The sequence below is a fragment of the Ovis aries genome, chromosome 11 (assembly GCF_016772045.2).
Source record: "Ovis aries strain OAR_USU_Benz2616 breed Rambouillet chromosome 11, ARS-UI_Ramb_v3.0, whole genome shotgun sequence".
Lineage (NCBI taxonomy): Eukaryota > Metazoa > Chordata > Mammalia > Artiodactyla > Bovidae > Ovis > Ovis aries.
In genome coordinates, this window is record NC_056064.1 from 28,162,966 (window position 1) to 28,175,363 (window position 12,398).

Consider the following 12,398-nt stretch of genomic DNA (forward strand, 5'->3'; position numbering starts at 1 on the left):
CAGAACCTTCCCTGACCCCACCCCTGGGGGACTTTCTCCACTTGAGCCCACACCTCACTCTGCCAGGGGCCCCGGCACCTGTTACTGTCTGTGTTGGTCATGCACAGTTGGGTCTCAACCCCATGCCAGCTGGGCCTCTTCATGTGCGTGTGTGTGTGTGTGTGTGTGTGTGCAGAGAGTAGCCAAGACCTGGGACAGACAGGGACAGATGGTGTCCCAGGAGGGACACAGATGGGGGCCCAGAAGATTCTCTCAGAGTCCTGCATCTTGCTTCCCCACTCTACAGTCTTTGGCAAGTTGCTCCATCCCTCTGAGCCTCTGTCTCCCGATCAATAAATGGGCAGTATTAACACATATCCAGCCTTCCTCCAATCGCCTGTAGGAATCCAACAGGCTAATGAATGTACTCTGCAGCACCAGGGAGGAATAATTAGTCCTTCATTATGGGCATTTATTGGATCTGGAGAAGATAGGAGAGGTCTTCTCACAGGATCTTGCATCCTTTTTTCTTGTGAAAATGGGTTGAGTAATCTTAACCTGGCAGAGCGGTCCTAGTAGCCACCATACCTGGGTGACCTGTCTCAGAAATGCTGGGTATGTGTTCATAAGGGCTAGGGATGTCTCGGCCCCCATGGGCTCCCCTTCCAATGTCCCTCCTCCGGGACCCTCCATCTGCTCCTCCCAGATCCCTCCCTTGAGACCCTGCCTCCAGCCAGCACCTACCTTGACTCAGCAGCAACTCAGTGGCCCACAGTCTTGCCCAGGGAGGCCAGCAGTCCCGGACGATGGGTGTCTGCAGCTCTAGCCCTGCAGAGAAAAGCCCAGTGTCACAAGGCCTGGCTCTGTCCCCTCCTCTTCCTTCCCTTTCCCCATGGCCCTCGAAGCTCCTCCCAGAGCACATCCTGCTGTGAGGTCTCTTTCTAGAGAAGTGTCTGTGGTCAGCCACAGCCACTGGAGCTTTTTTTTTTTTTGGCCATGCTGTAAGGCATGCAGTATCTTAGTTCCCTGACCACAGATCGAACCCGCACCTCCTGCAGCGGAAGTGTGGAGTCTTAATCACTGGACTCCCAGGGAAGTTCCACTGACATTCTTTATTCTGATCAGGTGGGAGGTGGCATCTCCCGGGGCCCCCCTCTGGTGCTGGCTGGATGCAGGGAGCTGAGGATTCTTTCTGGAGCTCCAGACACACCAAGCACCTCCCACTGCAGACACTCTGGCTAAATGCCCCCAACCTTCTCCAGCTCAGTTGGTTACAAACCCAGTTCATCATTTCACCCTCAAAACCCACTTCTCTGCTGCTCATCTCAGAACCAGAAACCTGGGTGTCACTCAATGGCACCAAGTCTTATCACTGTCTCATGAATTGTCCCCCCTTTTCCCATCCCCATGGCAGTCATGAGATCATTATCGTCTTTCTCCTAAATTATTACGACCCCTTGCTGTCTACCTGCCTCCACCTCACAGCCGAAGGTCTCTTTCTTAGAGTGAAACATGAATCTGATCCTGTTACACCTTTGTTACAACCCCCAATAGCACCCTGTCACTTTCAAGAGAACAGCGAAATTCCTTCACGTGATTTGCAAGGAATGATCTGGTCCTTCCTTGATCCCCAACCTCGGGCTTTGTCCTCTCGCTCTGACACCTCCAGAAGTCCTGAATGACTGTAGTTCCTTAAAGATCCAGGCCATCTCCCCCCTCCAGGCCTTCATGTGGGCAGTGGGATTATCTTCCCAACCCTTCTCCTGCCTCACTCCTAACCATCCTTCCTTCAGAACAGAAGTGGGAAAAACAGGTCAGAGAGGAAGGAGGAGAAGTGGAGTGCTGTGGAAGCGGGAGCGAGGACAGTGTCAAGGACATGACAGTCTACGGTGTCCAAGCCTGCAGGGAGGACATGGGTGCAGAGCAGGAAAAAGTATCTGCTGACCTTGGTGATGAGGAGAGAGCAGTGCTGGGGAGCAGATCGCCTCCAAGGCAATGCGCTCGCTAGTTTGTCGTATTCTTTCTTCTCACATTTGGAAGCCAAGCAACATTTAGGGGCCTCTCCAACACATTTCTAGACCTTTGGAAAAAAAACTCAGAGCTTCTGTGCTATCATCAGATTTGGCCTAATGGCTAAATGGCTCTGGAGAGAGGCAGATTGCTGACTGCAGGAACGCCTGGTTTCAGCTGCGCCTGGAACCCTGAGGCCTAGATCTTCTCTTAATTGTTCAACTATGTGATCTGATAAATGGCCCCTTCCTTTTCCGTTAAGACTGGTTGCATTTGGTTTCTGGTACTTGGGTTTCTCCTTTGCAACCAAAGGAGAAGTCATTGACCCTTCTCTGAAAGGGCTGAGTGGGTTGGTTCCATCTCTTCATTTTGGAGAAGAGGCCATTTGAAAAACAAACAAAAAAAGACCAGAAATTTAAACCATTTGCTCTATAGCTCAGCTTCCCTTTTATAGTTATTTCTTTAAAAAAATTTTTTTTTTACTTGGCTGCAGAATCTAGTTCACTGACTAAGGATCAAACCTGGACTCCCTGCATTGAGAGCGAAGAGTCTTAGCCACGGGACCACCAGGGAACTCCCTTATAGCCACCTCTTTTTGGTCCCACTCATGTGAGTGGACTCCCAATTTTATCAAGCATCTTTGTATTCTTAGGTCACGTGTCTGCCTCATCCCTCTGCCCTCCCCCAGGAAGTTCTGAGAAAGAAGCAGCTAGGTCTTATTCATTATTCTATCCATCACAAGATAAGAGAATGTGGAGAGACAGTTGAGCCCAGTAAATAAAACAAATGGATAAATGGATGAAGGAATGAAGGAGGGAATGAATGAGTGAAGTGAAAAAGTTCAGGACAAGATAAAGGGCCAAGAACGGAGCCCTTGCAGGTTCAGCACTCAGCAGCAGCTGGCAGTGTGGCCACCGCGGGCAGCGCCTTCTCATTATCAGCTCTGGCCTAACTGATCGGAAATCACAAGCTGATGTCAGCTTCCTGTGGCTGCCCCTCTCCTCTTATCATGGGCTGCTGTGTCTGCAACTACCCTGGGTGTGGAGGCCACCAAAGGGGCTGCTTGGTGACCGTGGACAGCCCTGGAGCTGTCCTCTGCAAGGATGAGCTGAGGCGCCCTCATTTTGAATTTATTGTCATTTATTTATTTTGGCCATGCCATGTGGCATATGGAAATCTTAATTGCCCAACCAAAGATGGAACCTGTGCCCCCTGCAGTGGAAGTCGGATTCTTAACCACTGGACCAAGAGGGATGTCCCTTGCAACCTTATTGTGAGGGCATGCAGCTGAGGGCCAGCCAGGGACAAAGAGAGAGTGAAAAGGAGGTGCAAGGATGAAGGACTGAGACCCCTAGATGCCCCCAGCTCACCATATGTACCATCAGCAAGGCAGGTGGCACTGCCTCTCTGGTTGATCCTAGTGGCTCCCTGTCACTCTAGGGTTTGTTTAATCTGGGCTTTTCAGGCCATCTGTTGCCAACTTTCCCATCTGCACCAGTCTCCCAGGAACAGCCCCCAGCAAAACTGTGGAGCCTTATACCAAGGTCACAGGACAAAAATCTCCACAATTAACCAAGCCTCATGGCAACTGTTGCCACAAGCCTCCTGATCTAACCCGGCCAATTCCCTGACTTAACAGGTAAAATATCTATCCTATAGCTTCCTGACCAATCTGGTGGCTTAGTGGTAAAGAATCCACCTGTAATGCAGGAGACGAGACCTGGAGATGCGAGTTCTGTTCCTGGGTCAGGAAGATCCCCTGCAGGAGGAAATGGCAACCCACTCCAGCAGTCTTGCCTGGACAATCCCATGGACAGAGGAGCCTGGTGGGCTACAGTCCATGGGGTCACAAAGAGTCGGCACTCAGGCACGTGCATAGCATCCTCACCTAACGTCATCCTTTCAGTAGGAATTTTCTTCCTCTTGAGGCTATAAAATTGGCTATTGGCCTGCAAAAGGAGCCATCCCGCTGTTTTGACAGCATCTCCTGTTCTAATAAACTCTATTCTCTCCTTCTGCCTCATGTCTGGAAATTCTTTTCCAACCCATGCACAGACCACATGATCGATCAGCATCAGAATCCAGAGAGCTAGGGTTCCCTGCACTTATTGCTCTGGCTTCTGGATCATCGGTGAGCTAAGGGCAGCAAAGTTGCTCTGAATGGTGGGTGCCCAAGATACAGAAGCCGAGGCTCACTGTCTGTGGCTCCTCCAGCCACAGCCATGATGGCTTCGCCCAGGGTCCTGTATCCCTCTGCATTCCTGGGTGTTGGAAGTCTGCTCACTAACTCACTTGGGGCTGCCAAGTTACTTAGCTTTCCTGCAGAGAATCCACCATGTCTGTTCCATCCTCATTCCTCTTTCCAAGCCCCTCTATTCAGAAAAATATTGACCTATTTTCCTGTCTATGACAGAGCAAATGAAACTTTTAATTTTTAAACAAATTAAAATCCTTTTGTAACTATGGCGGCAGGTAGATGAGCGCTGGGATCAGGACACTCTGGAACACCACGGTATGGGAGTCCAGTAAGAATTGTTAACATTTGCTTTGGGGACAGGAAACCCAGGGCCATCTGTGTGTTCCTCCAGCCCCACCTTCTGTGGGAACTGTCTCTGGGATCATTCAGTAGCTGAGGCAGAATCCATCATCTCATTGAGTTTTCTAAGGAATTCACTCACAGAAAATCCTACAAGGCAATATAGATTTTCCTGAAGATTACGTTGGGAGGACAGAAAAAAAGTTGATATTAATCATCTCTTAACAAGCTATCTAAAAATCTTCCATGAGAGACTTCCCTGGTGGTCCAGTGGCTAAGACGCCATGCTCCCAGCGCAGGGGGCCCAGGTTTCATCCCTGGTCAGGGAACTAGCTCCCACATGCCACAACTAAGACTTGGCACAGCCAAATTAAAAACAAACGAGCAAAAAAAAAAAATCTAAACTTAAAAAAAAAACTTCAGTGGGTATTTCTTTTGTCCAGATGCCCTCTTCCAGGCCATGCTATGGAGCCAGTAGAGTTCTTTTCGTCCTCTCTTTTCTCCCCAGATGATCCCAACTCACTAACTCCTGGCTCCTTCCACCCAGAGGTTTTCACAAACACCTCAAAGTTCTCTTGAAGTGCCTTCAGAGCACCTCAACTCCATTCTAATCCTTGTCTCCCAGTTTTTATACCCCGAACTCAGTAACAACAACCCAAAAATCAAATGGTTCTCTGGTTGGTAGGACCTGTTCTTAGAAAGCTGAGAGAAGTAATAAACCAAAAGATAGCTGTTATAGAAATATGCAATCACTTTATGAGTTAGTACAATTATGGCAAACTTCACTTTTAAGGCTCATGCAGGGATTTCCCTGGTGGCCCAGTGGCTAAGACTTCATGTTCCCAGTGCAGGGGACACTGGTTCAATCCCTGGTCAGGCAACAAGGAGCTAAGATCCTGCATGCTGCACAGAGTGGCCAAAGTAAACACATAAAATAAAGAGATGTTATTGTGGAAAACAAAACTTTTTAGAAACAGGCTCACGTAACTGGCAAGTGGTGGGACTTGAACCAGGAAACATGTAGTCCAGGGAGTTCACTGAGGGCCCACAGAGAGGACCGCAGGCTGAGCCAGCCTGAAGCCTGTCCTGTGCTCCTGGCTCTCGACTCTACTCAAGGGAGACTGAGGCATTGGCAAGGCTGCTCTCCTGGTGGGCATCTCTGCTTCTAGTGAATTCCCTCCGGCGCTCACACCGGTGGCCCAGGGAAGCAGGGGCAGCAGAACCTCAGGCTCTAAACCAGGGTTTCACAGGTGTGATTCCTGGACCAGCAGCATCAGAGGCATCTGTTAGTAACTTGTTAGTAACTTGAACTGTCTGGTGTGGGTGTGTAAAAGGAGGAACAGTACACGTATCAGGAATTTTCCAGACTTCACTTCCAACAGTGTTGTTTTGTGGGGTGTGTGAGAACCCAGACTTAGGGCTAATAGGGTGACAATTGTAGGAAGCAGATTTATGCTTTTATCTTTTTTTTTAATCTAGTGACTTATCCTTTCAGGCATTCTTATGTGGGAAGAGAAGGAATTTTTATTTTATTTATTTTTGGCCATGCATCATGTGGGATCTTAGTTCTCTCATCAGAGATTAAGCCCACGTCCCTGACATTGGAACTACAGAGTCTTAAACACTGGACTTTGGGAGAAATCCCGGAATTTTTATTTTAAACACCATTAACTTAAAAAAAAATTTGAGTGTTGAAAAAATTGTTCAAACAATTCACAAATATGTTTTCATTGTATAAACAAACATTATACTGCAGTATACATATACAAATTATAACTATTTAGAGTAAATTAAATATATATAATTTTATATTAAATATAAATTGTAAATATATAAATAAAATAAATTTATTATTTATATTTAATATATAAATTACATATTTTATATATACATATATATTACAGAATTTAAAAATGAGCTTTCTCTTCCTCCTTCCCAGCTTCTTTTCCCTCTCCATTCAGTGATCACCAGTTTCCATAGCTTGAAGTGATTTATACAAATTGTTTTTCGGCTTGCTTTGTTTCTTAGAAATCATTATTAGTATCTAAGGACCAACCACATTCTTTTCTTAAATGTCCATATTTTCTGGACTAGTAACACATTTAAATGGATCAAGACCGGAAAAATCCCTGGTGGCTCGTGGTAAAGAATCTGCCTGCTAACGTAGAAGACACATAAGAGGAGATGCGGGTTCCATCCCTGGGTGGGGAAGATCCCCTAGATGAGGGCATGGCAACCCATTCCAGTATTCTTGCCCGGAGATCCCATGGACGGGGGCGCCTGGCAGGTTACAATCCATGGGGTTGCAGAGCCGGACCTGACAGAAGCAACAGCATGCACACGCGCCAACGCAGGAGACCCGGGTTCGGTCCCTGGTCTGGGAGGATCCCACATGCCTTGGAGCAGCTATTGAGCCTGTGCTCTGGAGCTTGGGAACCACAGCTACTGAGGCCGTGAGCCCAGAGCCCATGCTCCGCAACGAGACACCGCCGCAAGGTGCAGCCTGCGCACCGCAACTACAGATGACTTCCTGTTCTCTGCAACTAGGGAAAAGCCGGCGTAGCAACAGAGACCCAGCACAGCCAAAAATAAATAAATAATTTAAAAAATCTAGGTTTGGTTATTAAAGAAAAGAGAGAGAGACGGGATAGATAGAAACCCAGTCCATTCTCTCTGGTACAAGCCATCTTTCAAGCTGGTGAGGAAAACTTTGCCCAGGCCTCCCTTCACACCTGTTCGCCTTCCAAACTCCTGGGGACCCTCAAGTTCCTCGGAGACCAGGTCAAAGGCAGAGAGAACTTGGGGCTTCCCTGGAGGGCAGGGCCTGGGATGCCCTTACTCTGCCTGTTCTCAGGTCGCCTGTCCTTCATAGCACCCCCAACCCCCTTTACCTTCCTATTAGGCAGGTCCTCCAGGACAGGTCTGCAAGCTCCTCAGGGTGTGGAGGAGGTGCTTGTCTGTGTAAAATTCGCATTGAGAAGGCAGAGAATGGACGAGGACACCAGGAAGAAAGCTGAGTGCAGTCCTATTAGCTGTGCTAGGCGTCTGGCCTGTGCACGTGTGTGCACACACGCACAGACGTGCAGGCACACGCACATACACAGCGCATCCTGGCCCCCACGCTCTGGTCCTATCTGCTTCTGCTTGTCGACCCCTCCTCTCTGGGTCTCAGTATTCATCTGTGACCCAGCAACTGGAGAGTGTGTTTGCACAGCCCTTGCCAGCCCTCTCTGACTTCTGCAGACAGTCCTGGTTCTGGCCTTAGAGCCCTGCGGTTACAGTTTTGCTCAGAGACGGCCTCTGGCCCCTCAGATGAGAGGCCCCTTCCTTGGGGTGGGGGGTGGAGAGGTTAAGGCTGCTTTGCTGTCCCCTGTTTCCTCTCTCCAGAAGCCCCAGGGGATCCCCTTGGGCCAGTACCAGCTTTGGGGGATGGAGCGACATTCATTCACCGAGGGCTTCCTTCCTGATTCTGCCCCCTCCCCCCGCTCCCACCCCAGTAGTGGCCAACCATTTCCTGTCCACCTCCACCCCTACTTCCACTTCACCGCACCCCACTCCCAGCCTGTCCCCAGGGAGAGAAGAGGGTGGCTGGGCTCCTCTGGAATTCCCTTATGATGAAGCCATCCCTCTCAGATTCGTGGGAACTTTACTTTTCTGGGCCTCAGTTTCCCTACAGCTCACCTGAATGGGTTGAGGGAGTAGCAGTAAGGGCAGGGACTCTGGGGTGGTGCTGAGCCCTGGCTTCCCCTTTTCACAGTCTCTGTGACCTTGGACAAGTTCCTTAGTTTCTCTGCCTCAGTTTCCTCATCTGTAAAATGGGGGCACAATAGTACCTACCTCACGGTGAGACAGGCTGGGACCTGGGACCCTTTGCTGCAGTGCTTGCACCTGGACAAATATGTTGGAGCAACAGAAGACAGAAGAACTATAAGGGACTAGAATTAACTGCAGGCATATTAACTGCAGCAGTTGGGGCCAATTATGTACAAGATACAGAAAGGTCAAAACCTAACTGCAATTTCTGAGCTTCCAGGAGCAAAAGCAAGGTCCAGTGCATGAGCAAGACTGCTGCACACAGCACCACCCAGGGGTGGGCAGACCACCTAAGCTGCCCCTCCAGCCCAACCCACCCTCACCCTATTTGAGGGGCCAGCTCACCCCACCTCAGGGAGCGAGCCAGGACACTTGCTGCTTGTTTTCAATCCCTTGTGCTGCAGCAGAGTCCCAATAACGACCTACCTAAATTCCTCATCTGGCCTCTCATCAAGCTCTACTGATTAAGGAGTCCAGGCATCCTGGGTGTTAACAGTGGTGAAGTTGGCGGGTGGGTGTGAGATGATGTAAACACTTAAAGTGTGTGGACCATGCTGGGCCCATACACAGCATTTGCTAATATCTCAGTTTTTACTACCTTGATGTTCAGGGGAGATGCCCTGGTCAGGCTGTAGTGACTCCAAGGCTCCACCTTCGACTCTAAATGTCTGAGATTCCCTGAATGGGCTGTCTTTTCCCCCTCACCCTGTGCAGAAAGGGGCACACATGTGTGGCTGCTGTAACCACAGCTGACCCTCCAGGGACCACACATTCAGAATGGCCAAGTAGTGTGGACTGAATGCCTTGTGTCGTCCCCAGACTCATATGTTGAACCCCAGTGCAATGGTGTTAGGAGATGGGACCTTTGGGAGGCGAGTCGGTTTAGATGAGGTCATGAGGGTGGAGCTGCCATGATGGGATTAGTGTCCTAAGAAGAGACACCAGTGCTTCCTCTACCCGTGAAGATGTAGTGGAAGACAGCTATCCACAACCCAAGAAGAGAGCTCTCACCAGACACTAAATCTGTCAGCACCCTGACCCTGGACTTCCCAGCCCCCAGAATTATGAGAAGTAAAAAAAAGGTAGGGTTTCCCAGGTGGCGCTAGTGGTAGAGAATCCACCTGCTAATGCAGCAGACATGAGACGCAGGTTCGATCCCTGGGTTGGGAAGATCCCCTGGAGGAGCGCATGGCAATCCACTCCAGTATTCTTGCCTGAAGAATCCCATGGACAGAGGAGCCTGGTGGGCTACAGTCCAGGGGGTTGCAAAGAGTCAGACAAGACTTAAGTGACTTAGCACAGCACAGCACAAAAGAAAGGTTGTGTGCTCAGTTGTATCCAACTCTTGGCGACCCCATGGACTATAGTCTACCAGGCTCCTCTGTCCACGGAACTGTCCAGCAAGAACACTGGAATGGGTTGCCATCCCCTTCTCCAGGGAATCTTGCTGACCCAGGGGTCGAACACACGTCTCTTGAGAAGTAAACATCTGTTGTTTAAATCACTCACTCTATGGTATTTTGTTAGGAGCCCAAGCAGACTGAGATCCTGGGGCTGGGATCTGACCAGGACACAGGTGTGCCTGCTGCAGATAGGGACGACTTACCACCTGCCTGTCTTTGCCCCAGGGAGAGCACTCTTTCCCAGGAGAGCTGGCTTCCTTTACCATGATTGTACTGGTAGGGCTAGGGGATCAAATAGAAGGATTTCGAGATTGGACAAAAAGAGTAGTTTCTTCCCCAAGAAAACCCAGGAGCCCCACTCCCAGGGCAGCGGCTGACATCCCAGTGCTAGAGGGTGTGATGGGTGTGGCAGCTGGGGGAAGGGAAGTCTGAAGTCCCAGGGCAGGTGCCAAGCAGTCCATGTCCACGTGCATCTCCTGTGGGGAGAAGCTGTAGCACCTGGAAATCTCTCTCATGTCTTTCCTTTGAGCAGACTGAGGGGTGCTAAGCGTTCCCTGCCCCAGGGGTTGTGGGAGAGCCATTCCTCTGGAAGAGGCTCAACGGATGTCAGGGAGCACAGGAAGAGGCCTGAGACCACTGTGTTCTGGGCCCCAAAGGAAGTTCCAAGCCACCAGGGCAGAACGAGTGGATAAATTGGACTTCATTAAAATTAAGATCATCTGCTCTGCAAAAGGCAGTGTTAAGAGAATGAAAACACAAGCCACCGATTGGAAGAAAATATTTGCAAAACACATATCTGATAAAGGACTGGTATCCAAAATTTGTGCTCCAAAAACTCTTTTTAACATTCAACAATAAGAAAACAAACAACCCAATTAAAACTAGGGCAAAAGATCTGAACAGATACCTCAGCAAAGAAAAGAGACAAAGCCAATGCAAAAAAAAGCCACAGACGATACAATTCCAACTACATAACATTCTGGAAAAGGAAAAACGATAGAGATGGTAAAAAGATCAGTGGTTGGCAAAGGGTAGGGGAAGAACGGGTGAACAGGGGAACACAGAGGTTTTCAGGGCAGTGAAACTTTGTTTGATATTATGATGGTGGATATATATTTCCAAATCCATAGAATGTATTATACAATGCCAACAGTGAGCCCTAATGTAAACAACAGACGTTGAGCAATAATAATGGATCCATGTAGGTTCATCAGTTGTAACAAATGTACTAGTTGATAGTGGAAGGAGGTGGGATATGTGGGAACTTTCCATATCCTCTGCTTAATTTTGCTTTGATCTTAAAGCTGCTCTAAAAATAAAGTCTATTTTAAACATTAAAAAAAAGAAAATAGACATATGGCAAATGAACACATGAAAAGATGCTCAACATCAGTCTTTAGGGAACAAGAAAACAACCAAGGAGGTATCACTACACACCCATTAGAACGGATCAAATTCAAAGCACCAACACCAAATGCTAATAAGGGTGTGCAAGTACAGGAACTCTCATGCATTGCTGGTGAGACCGAAAAAACAGAAAAGCCTAACTATACTGTATTTGTACCATATGATCAAGCAACTCTGTTCCTTGGTATTTATCCAAATGAGTGGAAAACGTGTGTATGTCTGAACAAAAACCAGCACCGTATGTTTACGGCAGCTTTATTCATAAATGTCCCAAATGTGCATCAACCAAGATGTTCTTTATTAGATGAATGTATAAATAAACCCTGGTACCTCAATAAACTGAAATACTATTCAGCAACAAAAACAAATGAGCTACGAAGACATGGAGGAATCCTCAATGCATATTGCTAAGTGAAAGGAACCAATATGAAAAAGTATGTACAGTTGAGCTGTTTCATATCCTGAAAGATGATGCTATGAAAGTGCTGCACTCAATATGCCAGCAAATTTGGAAAACTCAGCAGTGGCCACAGGACTGGAAAAGGTCAGTTTTCATTCCAATCCCAAAGAAAGGCAATGCCAAAGAATGCTCAAACTACTGCACAATTGCACTCATCTCACATGCTAGTGTAGTAATGCTCAAAATTCTCCAAGCCCAGGCTTCAGCAGTACATGAACCGTGAAATTCCTGATGTTCAAGCTGGTTTTAGAAAAGGCAGAAGAACCAGAGATCAAATTGCTAACATCCGCTGGATCATGGAAAAAGCAAGAGAGTTCCAGAAAAACATCTATTTCTGCTTTATTGACTATGCCAAAGCCTTTGACTGTGTGGATCACAATAAACTGTGGACAATTCTGAAAGAGATGGGAATACCAGACCACCTGACCTGCCTCTTGAGAAATCTGTATGCAGGTCAGGAAGCAACAGTTAGAACTGGACATGGAACAACAGACTGGTTCCAAATAGGAAAAGGAGTACGTCAAGGCTGTATATTGCCACCCTGCTTATTTAACTTCTATGCAGAGTACATCATGAGAAACGCTGGGCTGGAAGAAACACAAGCTGGAATCAAGATTGTTGGGAGAAATATCAATAACCTCAGGTATGCAGATGACACCACCCTTATGGAAGAAAGTGAAGAGGAACTAAAAGCCTCTTGATGAAAGTGAAAGAGGAGAGTGAAAAAGTTGGCTTAAAGCTCAACATTCAGAAAACGAAGATCATGGCAGCTGGTCCCATCACTTCATGG

At 48.0% G+C, this 12,398-nt stretch overlaps 1 protein-coding gene across 6 annotated transcripts in view; it reads right to left on the minus strand.

The window, feature by feature from the left end:
* PIK3R6 (phosphoinositide-3-kinase regulatory subunit 6) overlaps positions 1-803 on the minus strand; it is a 48,845-nt gene extending 48,042 nt beyond the window's left edge. For all 6 annotated transcript variants that reach the window (XR_006061160.2, XM_042255645.2, XM_042255644.2 and 3 more), the window contains exon 1: positions 724-803. The gene's annotated coding sequence lies outside the window, so the exon portion shown is untranslated. The remainder of the gene's footprint in view (positions 1-723) is intronic.
* Positions 804-12,398: the final 11,595 nt, after the last annotated feature.